The sequence below is a fragment of the Dendropsophus ebraccatus genome, chromosome 10 (genome assembly GCF_027789765.1).
Source record: "Dendropsophus ebraccatus isolate aDenEbr1 chromosome 10, aDenEbr1.pat, whole genome shotgun sequence".
Lineage (NCBI taxonomy): Eukaryota > Metazoa > Chordata > Amphibia > Anura > Hylidae > Dendropsophus > Dendropsophus ebraccatus.
In genome coordinates this window covers 92864076-92880886 of record NC_091463.1, presented here as the reverse complement: position 1 = coordinate 92880886, position 16811 = coordinate 92864076, and the positions used below count along the sequence as shown (strand labels likewise).

The 16811-nt window shown below is 44.6% G+C and overlaps 1 protein-coding gene across 1 annotated transcript in view; it reads right to left on the bottom strand.

The window, feature by feature from the left end:
* Positions 1-16811, bottom strand: part of LOC138766661 (class I histocompatibility antigen, F10 alpha chain-like) — an 82636-nt gene that overhangs the window by 44416 nt on the left and 21409 nt on the right. The window lies entirely within an intron of this gene.

Genomic DNA, 16811 nt, shown 5'->3' with positions numbered 1-16811 from the left:
TCAGAGGTTTCTCACTACCTTTCCAAAATACAGAGAAGCCTCTTGGTTAGAGTGTTACTTAAATATGGAACAGCTCCCCAAAGGCTTGATCTCGAGGGTGTATAAAGGCCTATTGACTCTTGAAGCAACATGTAAACCTTCTTTTATAGCTGCCTGGGAAAAGGAACTAGACCTTTCCTTCTCTAAATCTACAGTATTACAGATTTATAAAAACTCGCATGGCTTTTCAAGATGTGTGAAAATACAAGAAAATTCGTACAAACTGACCACTAGATGGTATAGAACACCCCATCTCTTGAGAAAAATGAACATTTTAGATAATGACCATTGTTGGAGATGTAAAACCCATACAGGGACACTTTCTCATATTTGGCTCACTTGTCCTAAATTAAAAAATTATTGGTCTATAGTTACTCAACATATATGCAACATATGTGGTTGTGATATCTCTTTAGATCCTACCCTTATACTCTTATGGGTTCCATCACCTACATTTACTCCAGCCCGTAACCATCTCCCTACATTTTTACTAACAGCAGCTAAATTGCTAGTCCCTCTCCATTGGAGAGATGAATCACCCCCAACATTTAAAGAATGGATTGAAAAGACTCAACAAATAGCTCGCTTAGAAGAGCTATGCAGTTGGGAAAATGGTACCCATGATAAATTCCTTTCCATTTGGACCCCTTGGCTTACCTTCTATAACGGCTATCTGGCCTCTCCCTCTACCGAATCTTAGAAGTTGCCATAAGCCTAATACAAGTATGTCACAAATATATCTACAACCTTGTTCTGTTACCCTTAGCAACATTCCACAATAGCGTCTTATTAATCTACAGTGTTATTTTGTTCCGTCTCATTATGTTTAGTTTTCCTATGTTTTACATATTGTTTCCCTTTTACAATATGATGTTATTGTTATAGGAATTTACTATTATGTATAGTTCCTACCCCACACTGAGCAACTGTCTTCTCTAGCAGTTATCTGCACAAAATTTGTTAAAAAATATATGACCCATAGAGCTTGTTATTATGCCTTTTTCACTTGCAAGGTCCTGCGAGACCTTTATGTTTCAACTCGCTCTTTGTTGTTCTATGTTTCATCTTCTTCAATAAAAATTTGATTGGAAAAAAAAAAAAATAATAAATCCGTCACTATTATACAATTATTGGAAACCCATCAAAACATTATCCACCAGAACAAAAGACATGGGCAATACATTCCTTTTATAAAATATTAATATCTTTATTTAGTACCATTAAAAGCGTAACAAAATAAGAATATAAATCGTGCTCAAAGACAAAAAGACTCAATAAATAACAACCACTTGCCCAGTATACATGGGGATGCGACGCAGCATGTAACAATTGCAATATGTCCGACTATATGCTAAAGATTATATGTATGGTAAATAAAGTGTGACAGAAGTAAACCTAAACACTATCCGGTCCTTCACACCCAAAACAGTATGTTATCTATATCATAAAAATCAAAGACTGTCTGTCCATCTGTCTGTCCTCTATAGACTTCCAAACGCCTGAACCGTTTGACCCCAAATTTGGCCCACAGATATATTGGGTGCCCGGGAAGGTTATTGCGAAGGTCCCGTCCCCGCCAGATGTACAGGAGGGGAGGGGGAGGGGAAAGAGAGGCGCCCCATAGAGATGAATGGGAAAATCTCCTCACTGCACACACAGGTGATATAATTAGCTGCAGCAGACACGGCAGTTGGAGCCTTAGCAACCAATAGGATTACTGCTTTCATTTTCACAGGGAGCAATGGTTGCTAGGGAAGCTGCCTCACAACATCCACAGTAATAACTGGTAGATCCCCTACTCCATCTATACAGTACATGTATATACAGGGCCCCCTACTCCATCTATACAGTACATGTATATACAGGGCACCCTACTCCATCTATACAGTACATGTATATACAGGACCCCCTACTCCATCTATACAGTACATGTATATACAGGACCCCCTACTGCATCTATACAGTACATGTATATACAGGGCCCCCTACTCCATCTATACAGTATATGTATATACAGGGCCCCCTACTCCATCTATACAGTACATGTATATACAGGACCCCCTACTCCATCTATACAGTACATGTATATACAGGGCACAACAGGTATACCAAACTGTGACTGGGTAACACTGCTACACCAGACCTGACCAATACTGCCATACTGTGCTGGATAACACTGTCATACCAGACCTGACCAATACCGCCATACTGTGACTGGATAACATTGCCAGACCTGACCAATACCGCCATACTGTGACTGGATAACACCTCCATACCAGACCTGACCAATACCGCCGTACTGTGACTGGGTAACACTGCTACACCAGACCTGACCAATACCGCCATACTGTGACTGGATAACACCACCACACCAGACCTGACCAATACCGCCATACTGTGCTGGATAACACTGTCATACCAGACCTGACCAATACCGCCATACTGTGACTGGATAACACTGCCAGACCTGTTAAATACTGCCATACTGTGACTGGATAACACCGCCACACCAGACCTGACCAATACCACCATACTGTGACTGGATAACACTGCCACACCAGACCTGACCAATACCGCCACACTGTGACTGGATAACACTGCCATACCAGACCTGAACAATACCGCCATACTGTGACTGGATAACACTGTCATATAAGACCTGACCAATACCGCCATACTGTGAATGGATAACACCGCCACACCAGACCTGACCAATACTGCTGTACTGTGCTGAATAACACTGTCATACCAGACCTGACCAATACCGCCATACTGTGACTGGATAACACTGCCATACCAGACCTGACCAATACCGCCATACTGTGACTGGATAACACTGTCATACCAGACCTGACCAATACCGCCATACTGTGACTGGATAACACTGTCATATAAGACCTGACCAATACCGCCATACTGTGAATGGATAACACCGCCACACCAGACCTGACCAATACCGCCATACTGTGACTGGATAACACCGCCATACCAGACCTGACCAATACCGCCATACTGTGACTGGATAACACTGCCATACCAGACCTGACCAATACCGCCATACTGTGACTGGATAACACTGCCATACCAGACCTGTCCAATACCGCCATACTGTGCTGGATAACCCTGTCATATAAGACCTGACCAATACCGCCATACTGTGAATGGATAACACCGCCACACCAGACCTGACCAATACCGCTATACTGTGCTGGATAACACTGTCATACCAGACCTGACCAATACCGCCATACTGTGACTGGATAACACTGTCATACCAGACCTGACCAATACCGCCATACTGTGACTGGATAACACTGCCATACCAGACCTGACCAATACCACCACCATACTGTGACTGGATAACACCGCCACACCAGACCTAACCAATACCGCCATACTGTGACTGGATAACACCCCCATACCAGACATGACCAATACCGACACACTGTGACTGAATAACACTGCCATACGGGTAAATACAACCCTGCAGGTATACAGGACACTACAGGTATACAGGACCCCAAAACTATACACTAGAAGTGCACGGGACCTCCACAAAACTATATACTACAGGTATACAGGACCCCAAACTTTACACTACAGGTATAGAGGACCCCAAAACTATATACTACAGGTATACAGGACCTCCACCAACTATATACTTCAGGTATATAGGACCCCAAACTATACACTACAGGTATACAGGACCTCAAAACCATACACTACAGGTATACAGGACCTACACCAACTCTATACTACAAGTATACAGGACCCCAAATATACTATAGGTATACAGGAACTTCACCAGCTATATACTACAGGTATATAGGACCCCAAACTATACACTACAGGTATACAGGACCTCCACCAACTCTATACTATAGTTATACAGGACCCTCAAACTATTTACTACAGGTATACAGGACCCCCAAGCTATATACTACAGGTATACAAGACCTCCACCAATTATACACTACAGGTATCCAGGACCCTCAAACTATAAACTACAGGTATACAAGACCTCCACCAACTATACATTACAGGTATACAGTACCAACTATATACTACAGGTATACAGGACCCCCGAACTATACAGTACAGGTATACAGGACCTTCACCAACTGTACACTGCAGGTATACAGGACCTCCCTCAACTATACACTATAGGTATACATCCCCCCCAACTATGCACTACAGATATGCGAGACCCCTAAAAACTATACATTGTGGGTATACAGAACCCCTCCAACTATGCACTACAGGTATACACTAATTCCACTGATTAACTCAGATGAAACAATACCTTTAGCTTGGCCTCCTGGGCACCTTAGAACAAATCTAATTAACACACTGACACTTTATACCCGGGCAGCGCCGGGTACATTTCCTAGTCTATATCATAAAAATCAAAGTCTGTCTGTCCATCTGTCTGTCTGTCTGTCCTCTATAGACTTCCAAACGCCTGAACCGTTTGACCCCAAATTTGGCACACAGATACATTGGGTGCCCGGGAAGGTTATTGCGAAGGTCCCGTCCCCGCCAGATGTACAGGAGAGGAGGGGGAGGGGGAAGAGCGGCGCCCCATAGAGATGAATGGGAAAATCTCCTCACTGCAAACACAGGTGATATAATTAGCTGCAGCAGACATGGCAGTTGGAGCCTTAGCAACCAATAGGATTACTGCTTTCATTTTCACAGGGAGCAATGGTTGCTAGGGAAGCTGCCTCACAACATCCACAGTAAAAAAAACTGGTAGACCCCCTACTCCATCTATACAGTATATGTATACAGGGCCCTTACTCCATCTATACAGTACATGTATACAGGACCCCCTACTCCATCTATACAGTACATGTATATACAGGGCCCCCTAATCCCTCTATACAGTACATGTATATACAGGGCCCCCTACTCCATCTATACAGTACATGTATATACAGGGCCCCCTACTCCATCTATACAGTACATGTATATACAGGGCCCCCTACTCCATCTATACAGTACATGTATATACAGGGCCCCCTACTCCATCTATACAGTACATGTATATACAGGGCCCCCTACTCCATCTATACAGTACATGTATACAGGACCCCCTACTCCATCTATACAGTACATATATATATACAGGACCCCCTACTCCATCTATACAGTACATGTATATACAGGACCCCCTACTCCATCTATACAGTACATGTATATACAGGACCCCCTACTCCATCTATACAGTACATGTATATACAGGACCCCCTACTCCATCTATACAGTACATGTTTATACAGGGCCCCCTACTCCATCTATACAGTACATGTATACAGGACCCCCTACTCCATCTATACAGTACATGTATATACAGGACCCCCTACTCCATCTATACAGTACATGTATATACAGGAGCCCCTACTCCATTTATACAGTACATGTATATACAGGAGCCCCTACTCCATCTATACAGTACATGTATATACAGGGCCCCCTAATCCATCTATACAGTACATGTATATACAGGGCCCCCTAATCCATCTATACAGTACATGTATATACAGGGCCCCCTACTCCATCTATACAGTACATGTATACAGGACCCCCTACTCCATCTATACAGTACATGTATATACAGGGCCCCCTACTCCATCTATACAGTACATGTATACAGGACCCCCTACTCCATCTATACAGTACATGTATATACAGGACCCCCTACTCCATCTATACAGTACATGTATACAGGACCCCCTACTCCATCTATACAGTACATGTATATACAGGGCCCCCTACTCCATCTATACAGTACATGTATACAGGACCCCCTACTCCATCTATACAGTACATATATATACAGGGCCCCCTACTCCATCTATACAGTACATGTATATACAGGGCCCCCTACTCCATCTATACAGTACATGTATATACAGGACCCCCTACTCCATCTATACAGTACATGTATATACAGGGCCCCCTACTCCATTTATACAGTACATGTATATACAGGAGCCCCTACTCCATCTATACAGTACATATATATACAGGGCTCCCTACTCCATCTATACAGTACATGTATATACAGGACCTCCTACTCCATCTATACAGTACATGTATATACAGGACCTCCTACTCCATCCATACAGTACATGTATATACAGGGCACTACAGGTATACCAAACTGTGACTGGGTAACACTGCCACACCAGACATGACCAATACCGCCATACTGTGACCGGATAACACTGCCATACCAGACCTGACCAATACCGCCATACTGTGACTGGATAACACCTCCATACCAGACCTGACCAATACCGCCATACTGTGACTGGATAACACCGCCATACCAGACCTGACCAATACCGCCATACTGTGACTGGGTAACACCGCCACACCAGACCTGACCAATACCGCCATACTGTGACTGGATAACACTGCCATACCAGACCTGACCAATACCGCCATACTGTGACTGGATAACACTGTCATACCAGACCTGACCAATACCGCCATACTGTGACTGTATAACACTGCCATAACAGACCTGACCAATACCACCATACTGTGACTGGATAACACCTCCATACCAGACCTGACCAATACCGCCATACTGTGACTGGATAACACTGTCATACCAGACCTGACCAATACCGCCATACTGTGACTGGATAACACTGCCATAACAGACCTGACCAATACCACCATACTGTGACTTGATAACACCTCCATACCAGACCTGACCAATACCGCCATACTGTGACTGGATAACACCTCCACACCAGACCTGACCAATACCGCCATACTGTGACTGGGTAACACCACCACACCAGACCTGACCAATACCGTCATACTGTGACTGGGTAACACCGCCACACCAGACCTGACCAATACCGCCATACTGTGACAGGATAACACTGTCATACCAGACCTGACCAATACCGCCATACTGTGACTGGATAACACCGCCACACCAGACCTGACCAATACCGCCATACTGTGACTGGAAAACACTGTCATACCAGACCTGACCAATACCGCCATACTGTGACTGGATAACACTGCCATACCAGACCTGACCAATACCGCCATACTGTGCTGGATAACACTGTCATACCAGACCTGACCAATACCGCCATACTGTGACTGGATAACACTGTCATATAAGACCTGACCAATACCGCCATACTGTGAATGGATAACATTGTCATATAAGACCTGACTAATACCGCCATACTGTGAATGGATAACACCGCCACACCAGACCTGACCAATACCGCCATACTGTGACTGGATAACACCGCCATACCAGACCTGACCAATACCGCCATACTGTGACTGGATAACACTGCCATACCAGACCTGACCAATACCGCCATACTGTGACTGGATAACACTGCCATACCAGACCTGACCAATACCGCCATACTGTGCTGGATAACCCTGTCATATAAGACCTGACCAATACCGCCATACTGTGAATGGATAACACCGCCACACCAGACCTGACCAATACCGCTATACTGTGCTGGATAACACTGTCATACCAGACCTGACCAATACCGCCATACTGTGACTGGATAACACTGTCATACCAGACCTGACCAATACCGCCATACTGTGACTGGATAACACTGCCATACCAGACCTGACCAATACCGGCAAACTGTTACTGGGTAACACCGCCACACCAGACCTGACCGATACCGCCATACTGTGACTGGATAACACCGCCATACTAGACATGACCAATACAGACACACTGTGACTGAATAACACTGCCATACGGGTAAATACAACCCTGCAGGTATACAGGACACTACAGGTATACAGGACCCCAAAACTATACACTACAGGTGCACGGGACCTCCACAAAACTATATACTACAGGTATACAGGACCCTAAACTTTACACTACAGGTATACAGGACCCCAAAACTATACACTACAGGTATACAGGACCTCCACCAACTATATACTACAGGTATACAGGACCCCAAACTATACACTACAGGTATACAGGACCCCAAAACTATACACTACAGGTATGCAGGAACTCCACCAACTATATACTACAGGTATACAGCACCTTCACCAACTCTATACTACAATTATACAGGACCCCAAATATACTACAGGTATACAGGAACTCCACCAACTCTACACTATAGTTATACAGAACCTTCAAACTATTTACTACAGGTATACAGGACCCCCGAACTATATACTACAGGTATACAAGACCTCCTCCAATTATACACTACAGGTATCCAGGACACTCAAACTATAAACTACAGGTATACAAGACCTCCACCAACTATACATTACAGGTATACAGCACCAACTATATACTACAGGTATACAGGACCCCCGAACTATACAGTACAGGTATACAGGACCTTCACCAACTGTACACTGCAGGTATACAGGACCTCCCTCAACTATACACTACAGGTATACAGCCCCCCCCAACTACACACTACAGGTATACAGGACCCCCCCCCCAACTATACACTATAGGTATACAGCCCCCCAAATATGCACTACAGATATGCGAGACCCCTAAAAACTATACATTGTGGGTATACAGAACCCCTCCAACTATGCACTACAGGTATACACTAATTCCACTAATTAACTCAGATGAAACAATACCTTTAGCTTGGCCTCCTCGGCACCTTAGAACAAATCTAATTAACACACTGACACTTTATACCCGGGCAGCGCCGGGTACATTTTCTAGTATGACCTATACTGGAAATCCTATCCCATCATCGTAGTGACTACATCCAAATATTAACATATGTGCAAATAATAAAGTTGTAGCATGGTCTTACCCATGTTAGACTGTGAAGATGGCATATAGTGTAGTGTGTGTATACAGTGTAGTGTGTATTTATTAGTGTATACAGTGTAGTGTGTGTATACTAATGTATACAGTGTAGTGTGTGTATAATAGTGTATACAGTGTAGTGTGTGTATACAGTGTAGTGTGTATATTAGTCTATAGTGTAGTATATTAGTGTATACAGTGTAGTGTGTGTTTATTAGTGTATACCAGGGGCCCTCAACTGGCGGACCGCGGTCCGAACCCGGACCGCGGAGGCCAGCTGTCCGGACCCCTGGTCAGACCTCCTAACTGCCCCGGATCCGGTCCGTCCCGCTCCCCACCGCACTGCCTCCCGCCCCATAGGCGTACTGTCCTTAGATGTCCCTGTGGGGCTGGGTGCAGTGTCGGTCCGGCCCCCGGCTGATACGCGCTCTCTGGGGATGTCCCGGGGATTCCCCAGCAGAGCGCGCACCACAGACCTCAGTGTACGCTGCCGGCCTGTCCTTCCCGGAAGTGCAGGCCGGCGGCGTACGCTGAGGTCACTGATGCGCGCTCTGCTGGGGAATCCCCGGGACATCCCTACAGAGCGCGTATCAGCCGGGGGCCGGACCGACGGGAAGAGAAGAAGACAGCCGCAGCGGGGAACGAGGTGCTAGGTGAGTTGTTTTTGTTATTTTTTTCTGTCTGGGGGGCATCTACAAGGGGAGAGCGCACAGGTGGACTATATACTACAGGGGGGACCTCACAGGGGGCTATATACTACTGAGGGGGCTATATACTACTGGGGGGAGCGCACAGGGGGCTATATACTACAGGGGGGACCTCACAGGGGGCTATATACTACTGAGGGGGCTATATACTACTGGGGGGAGCGCACAGGGGGCTATATACTACAGGGGGGACCTCACAGGGGGCTATATACTACTTAGGGGGCTATATACTACTGGGGGGAGCGCACAGGGGGCTATATACTACAGGGGGGACCTCACAGGGGGCTATATACTACTGAGGGGGCTATATACTACTGGGGGGAGCGCACAGGGAGGCTATATACTACTGGGGGGACCTCACAGGGGCTATATACTACAGGGGGAAAGCACAAGGGGGGCTATATACTACTGGGGGGGACTTCACAGGGGGCTATATTCTACTGGGGGGAGAGCACAGGGGCGCTATATACTACTGGGGGGAGCTCACAGGGGGCTATATACTACAGGGGGACAGCGCACGGGGGGGCTATATACTACAGGGGGAGCTCACAGGGGGCTATATACTACAGGGGGGAGCTCACAGGGGGGCTATATACTACTTGGGGGGAGCTCACGGGGGCTATATACTACTGGGGGGGAGCTCACAGGGGGCTATATACTACAGGGGGAGAGCACAGGGGGGGCTATACTACTGGGGGGAGCTCACAGGGGGCTATATACTACTGGGGGACAGCGCACAGGGGGCTATATACTACAGGGGGAGAGCGCACAGGGGGGCTATATACTACTGGGGGGAGCTCACAGGGGGCTATATTCTACAGGGGGAGAGCGCACGGGGAGGCTATATACACTACTGGGGGGAGCTCACGGGGCTATATACTACAGGGGGAGAGCGCACAGGGGGGCTATATACTACTGAGGGAGCAACAGGGGGCTATATACTACTGAGGGAGAGCACACAGGGAGGCTATATACTACTGGGGGGAGCTCACAGGGGGCTATATACTACTGGGGGACAGCGCACAGAGGGCTATATACTACAGGGGGAGAGCGCACAGGGAGGCTATATACTACTGGGGGGAGCTCACAGGGGGCTATATTCTACAGGGGGAGAGCGCACGGGGAGGCTATATACTACTGGGGGGAGCTCACAGGGGGCTATATACTACAGGGGGAAGCGCACATGGGGGCTATATACTACTGGGGGAGCAACAGGGGGCTATATACTACTGAGGGAGAGCGCACAGGGGGGGCTATACACTACTGGGGGAGCAACAGGGGGGGCTATATACTACCAGGGCAGTCACCCCCTTTGTACCTAATATCAAAGGCCTGGTGAGAGAGAAAAAATGCCAGTTTTCCCGCTAATAAGCAGCAATTCTGTATATAAATAGTTGAACGTTTGTGACAAAGTAACAAAACACGTTTCCTACTGATGTTCAGCTCGGACCTTCACCTGACTATAGACCCCGGTAAGTGGACCTTCACTAAAAGTTGTTGAGTACCCCTGGTGTATACAGTGTAGTGTATATTAGTGTGTATACAGTGTAGTGTGTGTATATTAGTGTATACAGTGTATATATATTAGGGTATACAGTGTAGTGTGTATATATAATAGTGTATACAGTGTAGTGTGTGTATATAAGTGTATACAGTGTAGTGTGTGTATATAAGTGTATACAGTGTAGTGTGTGTATATTAGTGTATACAGTGTAGTGTGTATAAATTAGTGTGTATACAGTGTAGTATGTATATATTAGTGTATACAGTGTAGTGTGTATATATTAGTGTATACAGTGTAGTGTGTGTATATTAGTGTGTGTATACAGTGTAATGTGTATATTAGTGTATACAGTTAGTATGTATATATTAGTGTATACAGTGTAGTATGTATATATTAGTGTATACAGTGTAGTGTGTATATATTAGTGTATACAGTGTAGTATATATATTAGTGTATACAGTATAGTGTGTATATATTAGTGTATACAGGGTAGTGTGTGTATATTAGTGTATACAGTGTAGTATATATATTAGTGTATACAGTATAGTGTGTATATATTAGTGTATACAGTGTAGTGTGTGTATATTAGTGTATACAGTGTATATATTAGTTTATACAGTGTAGTGTGTATATTATTGTATACAGTGTAGTGTGTATATATTAGTGTATACAGTGTAGTGTGTATATTAGTGTATACAGGGTAGTGTATATATTAGTGTATACAGTGTAGTATGTATATATTAGTGTATACAGTGTAGTGTGTATATATTAGTGTATACAGGGTAGTGTGTGTATAATAGTGTATACAGTGTAGCGTGTATATTAGTGTATACAGTGTAGTGTTATATATTAGTGTATACAGTGTAGTGTGTGTATATTAGTGTTTACAGTGTATATATTAGTTTATACAGTGTAGTGTGTATATTATTGTATACAGTGTAGTATATATTAGTGTATACAGTGTAGTATATATTAGTGTATACAGTGTAGTGTGTATATTAGTGTATACAGGGTAGTGTATATATTAGTGTATACAGTGTAGTGTGTGTATATTAGTGTTTACAGTGTATATATTAGTTTATACAGTGTAGTGTAGTGTATATATTAGTGTATACAGTGTAGTGTGTATATTGGTGTATACAGTGTAGTGTATATTAGTGTATACAGTGTAGTATATATTAGTGTATACAGTGTAGTATATATTGGTGTATACAGTGTAGTATATATTAGTGTATACAGTGTAGTGTATATTGGTGTATACAGTGTAGTGTATATATTAGTGTATACAGTGTAGTGTGTATATTAGTGTATACAGTGTAGTGTGTGTGTGTATACAGTGTAGTGTGTGTATACAGTGTAGTGTATATATTAGTGTATACAGTGTGTGTATATTAGTGTATACAGTGTAGTGTATTTATTAGTGTATACAGTATAGTGTGTATGTACTAAATTTACCTTGAAATTTGTATTTCCTGATCGTCCTCGGCAGCACACAAATGGGTTAATGGATTCTCATTGACCCGGAGCAGAAGGGTTAATCTAGCAATAGAAACATAAAGATTAATGCATTGCACCTGGTGATCCCCTATAAGAGGCCTAAGGAAGACACAGACCCTTGTATTGTATGCAGCAATAAATTTATTGGGGGGGTAAGTTGTGCTGCCTCGGACTCAAGGAAATACAAATTTCAAGGTAAATTTAGTACTTCCTGATCGTCCTCGGCAGCACACAAATGGGACATTTAAAGCAATGACAAAAATAATGGGAGGGACAGTTAGGTAATAGCTCCTTGAAGTACGCTCAAACCAAAGGCTGACCCCTCGGATGCTGAAAGATCCAGGCGATAATGCTTCACAAATGTGGATGCAGAAGACCAGGTTGCAGCTTTGCAGATTTGATCCAGGGGCACATGGTATCTCTCAGCCCATGAGGTAGCAGTGGATCTTGTAGAGTGGGCTCTTACAGAGATTGGTGACTGCAGACCTTCCGCAGAATAGCAATATTGGATAAGATCTTTAATCCATCTGGCCAATTTTGACTTGCTGGCCTTATTTCCCTTATTGGGACCCTGGAACTGTAGAAATAGCGCTTCAGATTTTCTGATTCCGGCTGTTGTTTCGAGGTAGGCAGAAATTGCCCTTCTAATATCCAGAAAGTGTAGAGCTGGATCTTGTGATTCATCCACCACAGGAAGGATGATTTCTTGATTTAAGTTCACTGTGGATGGCACTTTTGGCATGAAACCTGGCATTGTCCTGAGAACGACTTTGTCTGGAAGCAATCTAAAATAAGGCTCTTTACAGGAGAGAGCATGGAGCTCACTCACTCTCCTGGCGGAGGTAATAGCTATCAGAAACAAGGTTTTCCATGATAACCATTTCAGATCAGATGATATTGGCTCGAAAGGGCTTTCAGAGAGGCATTTTAGGATGATCGAAAGATCCCATGACGGCACAGGACTATGGAAGGTAGGTCTTAGCTTGGAGACTGCCCTGAAGAATCTAGAGATCAACGGTACTCTATTGAAGATGCCATTTAGATGGGCGTTGATGGCAGTCAGATGAACTTTAAGCGTATTAAGCTTCAATCCCTTTTGGAAGCCCTCCTGGAGGAACTGAAGGACAGATGGAACTTGTTTCATATCCATATTATTTCGCTCGCACCAGGAGCTATATATGTTCCATACTCTAGAATAGACCTTAAGAGTGGAGGGTTTTCTGGAAGCTAATAGAGTCTGAATGACCTCTGCAGACAAACCTTGACCTTCTAGAAATTGTTGTTCAAATTCCATGCTGTTAGATGTAAGTTCAGCAGATTGGGATGATGTATTTCTCCTTGCTGTAGAAGATCCGGGTCTAGGGGAAGTTTCCAGAAGTCCCCGTTCGATAAGCTGGACACGAGCGGAAACCAGGCCCTGCAGGGCCAGTACGGGAGCACCACAATTGCTCTCACTTTCTCGTCCCGGATTTTCTTCAGAACCCTCGGGATTAGAGGGATTGGAGGGAAGGCGTACACAAATGTCTCCTTCCAAGAAATTGAGAGGCCGTCTACTGCTGTCGGATGCTCTGACTTGGTGAGTGAACAGAAACTCTTTTGGTGTTGCGGCGAGTAGCCATCACATCCAGCTCTGGCTGACCCCATTTGTTCACTAGCTGATTGAAGATGGATTGTTTCAGTTCCCATTCCCTTGGGTGAACTGCCTTCCTGCTCAGCCAATCGGCCTTGGTGTTCAGGGTACCTTTGATGTGTACTGCTGTTAAGGAAAGTAAGTTGTCTTCTGCCCATCTCATTAGACGACCGCATTCTTTCTCTAGGACTGGACTCCGAGTCCCGCCCTGTTTGTTTATATAAAATACTGATGTTAGATTGTCCGACTGAACTTGGACTGCTGTTGAACGGAGGAGGTGGGCAAAGTGTAGTAGGGCCAACCGAACTGCTTTCAACTCCTTCATATTGGAAGAAAGATGGCGATCTGTTAGAGACCATTCCTTCTGGACCCAGTGCTCTTGAACATGAGCACCCCAACCGGAGTTTGAGGCATCTGTGGTGAGGATATTCGTCTGAGGAGGGATTAGAGTCCTTCCCCTCCGAAGACGAGATGGAGTAAGCCACCACTTTAGGTCTATCTTGAGCTGATGACATATTGGCATGGATGATTCCAGCTGCTTCGGTGACTTGTTCCAATGTTTCAAGATTTGGCTCTGGAGAACTCTGATATGAGCTTTGGCCCACAGGACGGCTTCTATGGAAGAGGTCAGCATCCCCAGGACCCTCATGGCATACCGGATAGAACATATGCGTTTGGAGATTAAGGAGGACACTGCTTTCCTGATGTTTGATACTCTCTCTTCTGTCAGAGAAAGACGCATCTTCTGAGAGTCTATGATAAAGCCTAGGTAAGTGATTTTTGTGGAAGGCTGTAGTTTGGACTTCTTTTGGTTTATGATAAACCCATGAGTCTCCAGAGCTTGGACTGTCACATTCAGATGTTGAAGAAGGAGAGTCTCTGATGGAGCGGAGATTAGCCAGTCGTCTAAGTACGGGGTTACACATATCCCTTGTAGTCTGAGATAGCCCGTGAGGGTAACTGCGATCTTCGTAAATACCCGAGGTGCCGATGTTATCCCGAAGGGAAGACATGTGAACTGGAGATGACGTACTTCGTGATGATGTGCAACTGCCATTCGGAGATATTTGCGGTGAGTATCTCTGATGGGAACATGGAGGTACGCATCTTGGAGATCTATTGTCGCCATGTAGTCTCCTTTTTGAATATTCAGGATGGCTGATTGTATTGTCTCCATTTTGAATTTTCTTTTCACGAAGAATCGGTTGAGATAAGTTAAATCGATGATTAATCTCCAGCCTCCGCCTGCCTTGGGTACTGGGAAAACGGGTGAGTATACCCCTTTGCCTCTTTCTTGCTCTGGAACATTTTCTAGAGCACTCTTGTCGATGAATTCTTGGAGGAGAAGATAAATGACCTGATCTTTGTTTTTGTTTAAAACAAATCGGTCTGGGGGATGTTCTCTTAGCTCCATAGAGTAGCCTCTTAGAATTGTGGAGGTGACCCAGGCGTCCGAGGATGTCTGTGACCAGATAGTGGCAAAATTCTTGAGCCTTGCCCCCACTTGAGGAGGATGAGACCTGGCGTCATGCCCGATCCTCTTTGGAATCGGGTTTCTTTCTGGTGTTGGAGCGGGATTGTTGCTTGTTTCCCTTGTATTGTCCTCGTCCTCCTGAGGAACGAAAATTATAACGCCTTTTGGGTGACCTTCGGTTCTTATAAGACTTTTAAGGATATTTCTTGAGAGGAAAAACCGGACCCTTGTTTCCATTTAATTTATTTAGAATCTCATCTAATTTTGGACCAAATAATGAAGATGGATCAAATGGCAGAGACACAAAATGGTTTTTGGAAGAAACATCACCGCTCCATTGCTTCATCCATAACGTGCGACGGGCAGCATTGGATAGAGCCATAGCCTTAGAGGTAAACCTGAGGTTGTCTAGAGGGCTATCACACAGAAAATCTGCGGCAGACTTCATGATTTCCATGTTGTCAAGCAGGTCTTCTCTTCTGACACCATCCTCAATTTCATGATGCAACTGGCGAAGCCACAGACGCAGAGCTCTGGCCACAGGGATAGTAGACATACTGATCTTGGAGGAGGAGGCTGCAGCGGTATACACTTTTTTACACAGGGAATCCGCCCTCCTTTCCATGGGATCAGAAAGGAGGGAGGATTCCTCAGAAGGAAAGAAAGATTTCTTAGATAACTGAGCAGAACAGACCAGGTTTTAGTAGTGTCATTGTCAAGCCTATATGTGGACTTAAACTTAGAGCCAGAAGCTGACTTTTCTGGCTTAGGCCAGGAGTTCTCAAACCAGTCTTTTATCAGCGGATGTGAGGGAAAGACTTTATTTTTATTGGGAGGAAAGTAGAACAATTGGTCCTTTTTAGGCTTATAAGACACATCTCTGGTAGTTTCCAATGTCTCTTTTACTGCAGAAAGAAGTTTGGAGACAGATTCCTTCTGAAGTAGAAACATATTCTCATCCGCATCTAAATCAGAGTCCTCAGAACAGCTGATCTCAGAGGGTGGATACACATCAGAGGCAGAGGAGGTTGAAGGCTTTGGGGCAGACCTCTTGCGACTCTTTTTGTTAGGAGGTTGAGAGGTCATTGCAGCTTTCACCTCCTGAAAGGTATCTGTTAATTGGTCCTTAAACCATTTCAGAA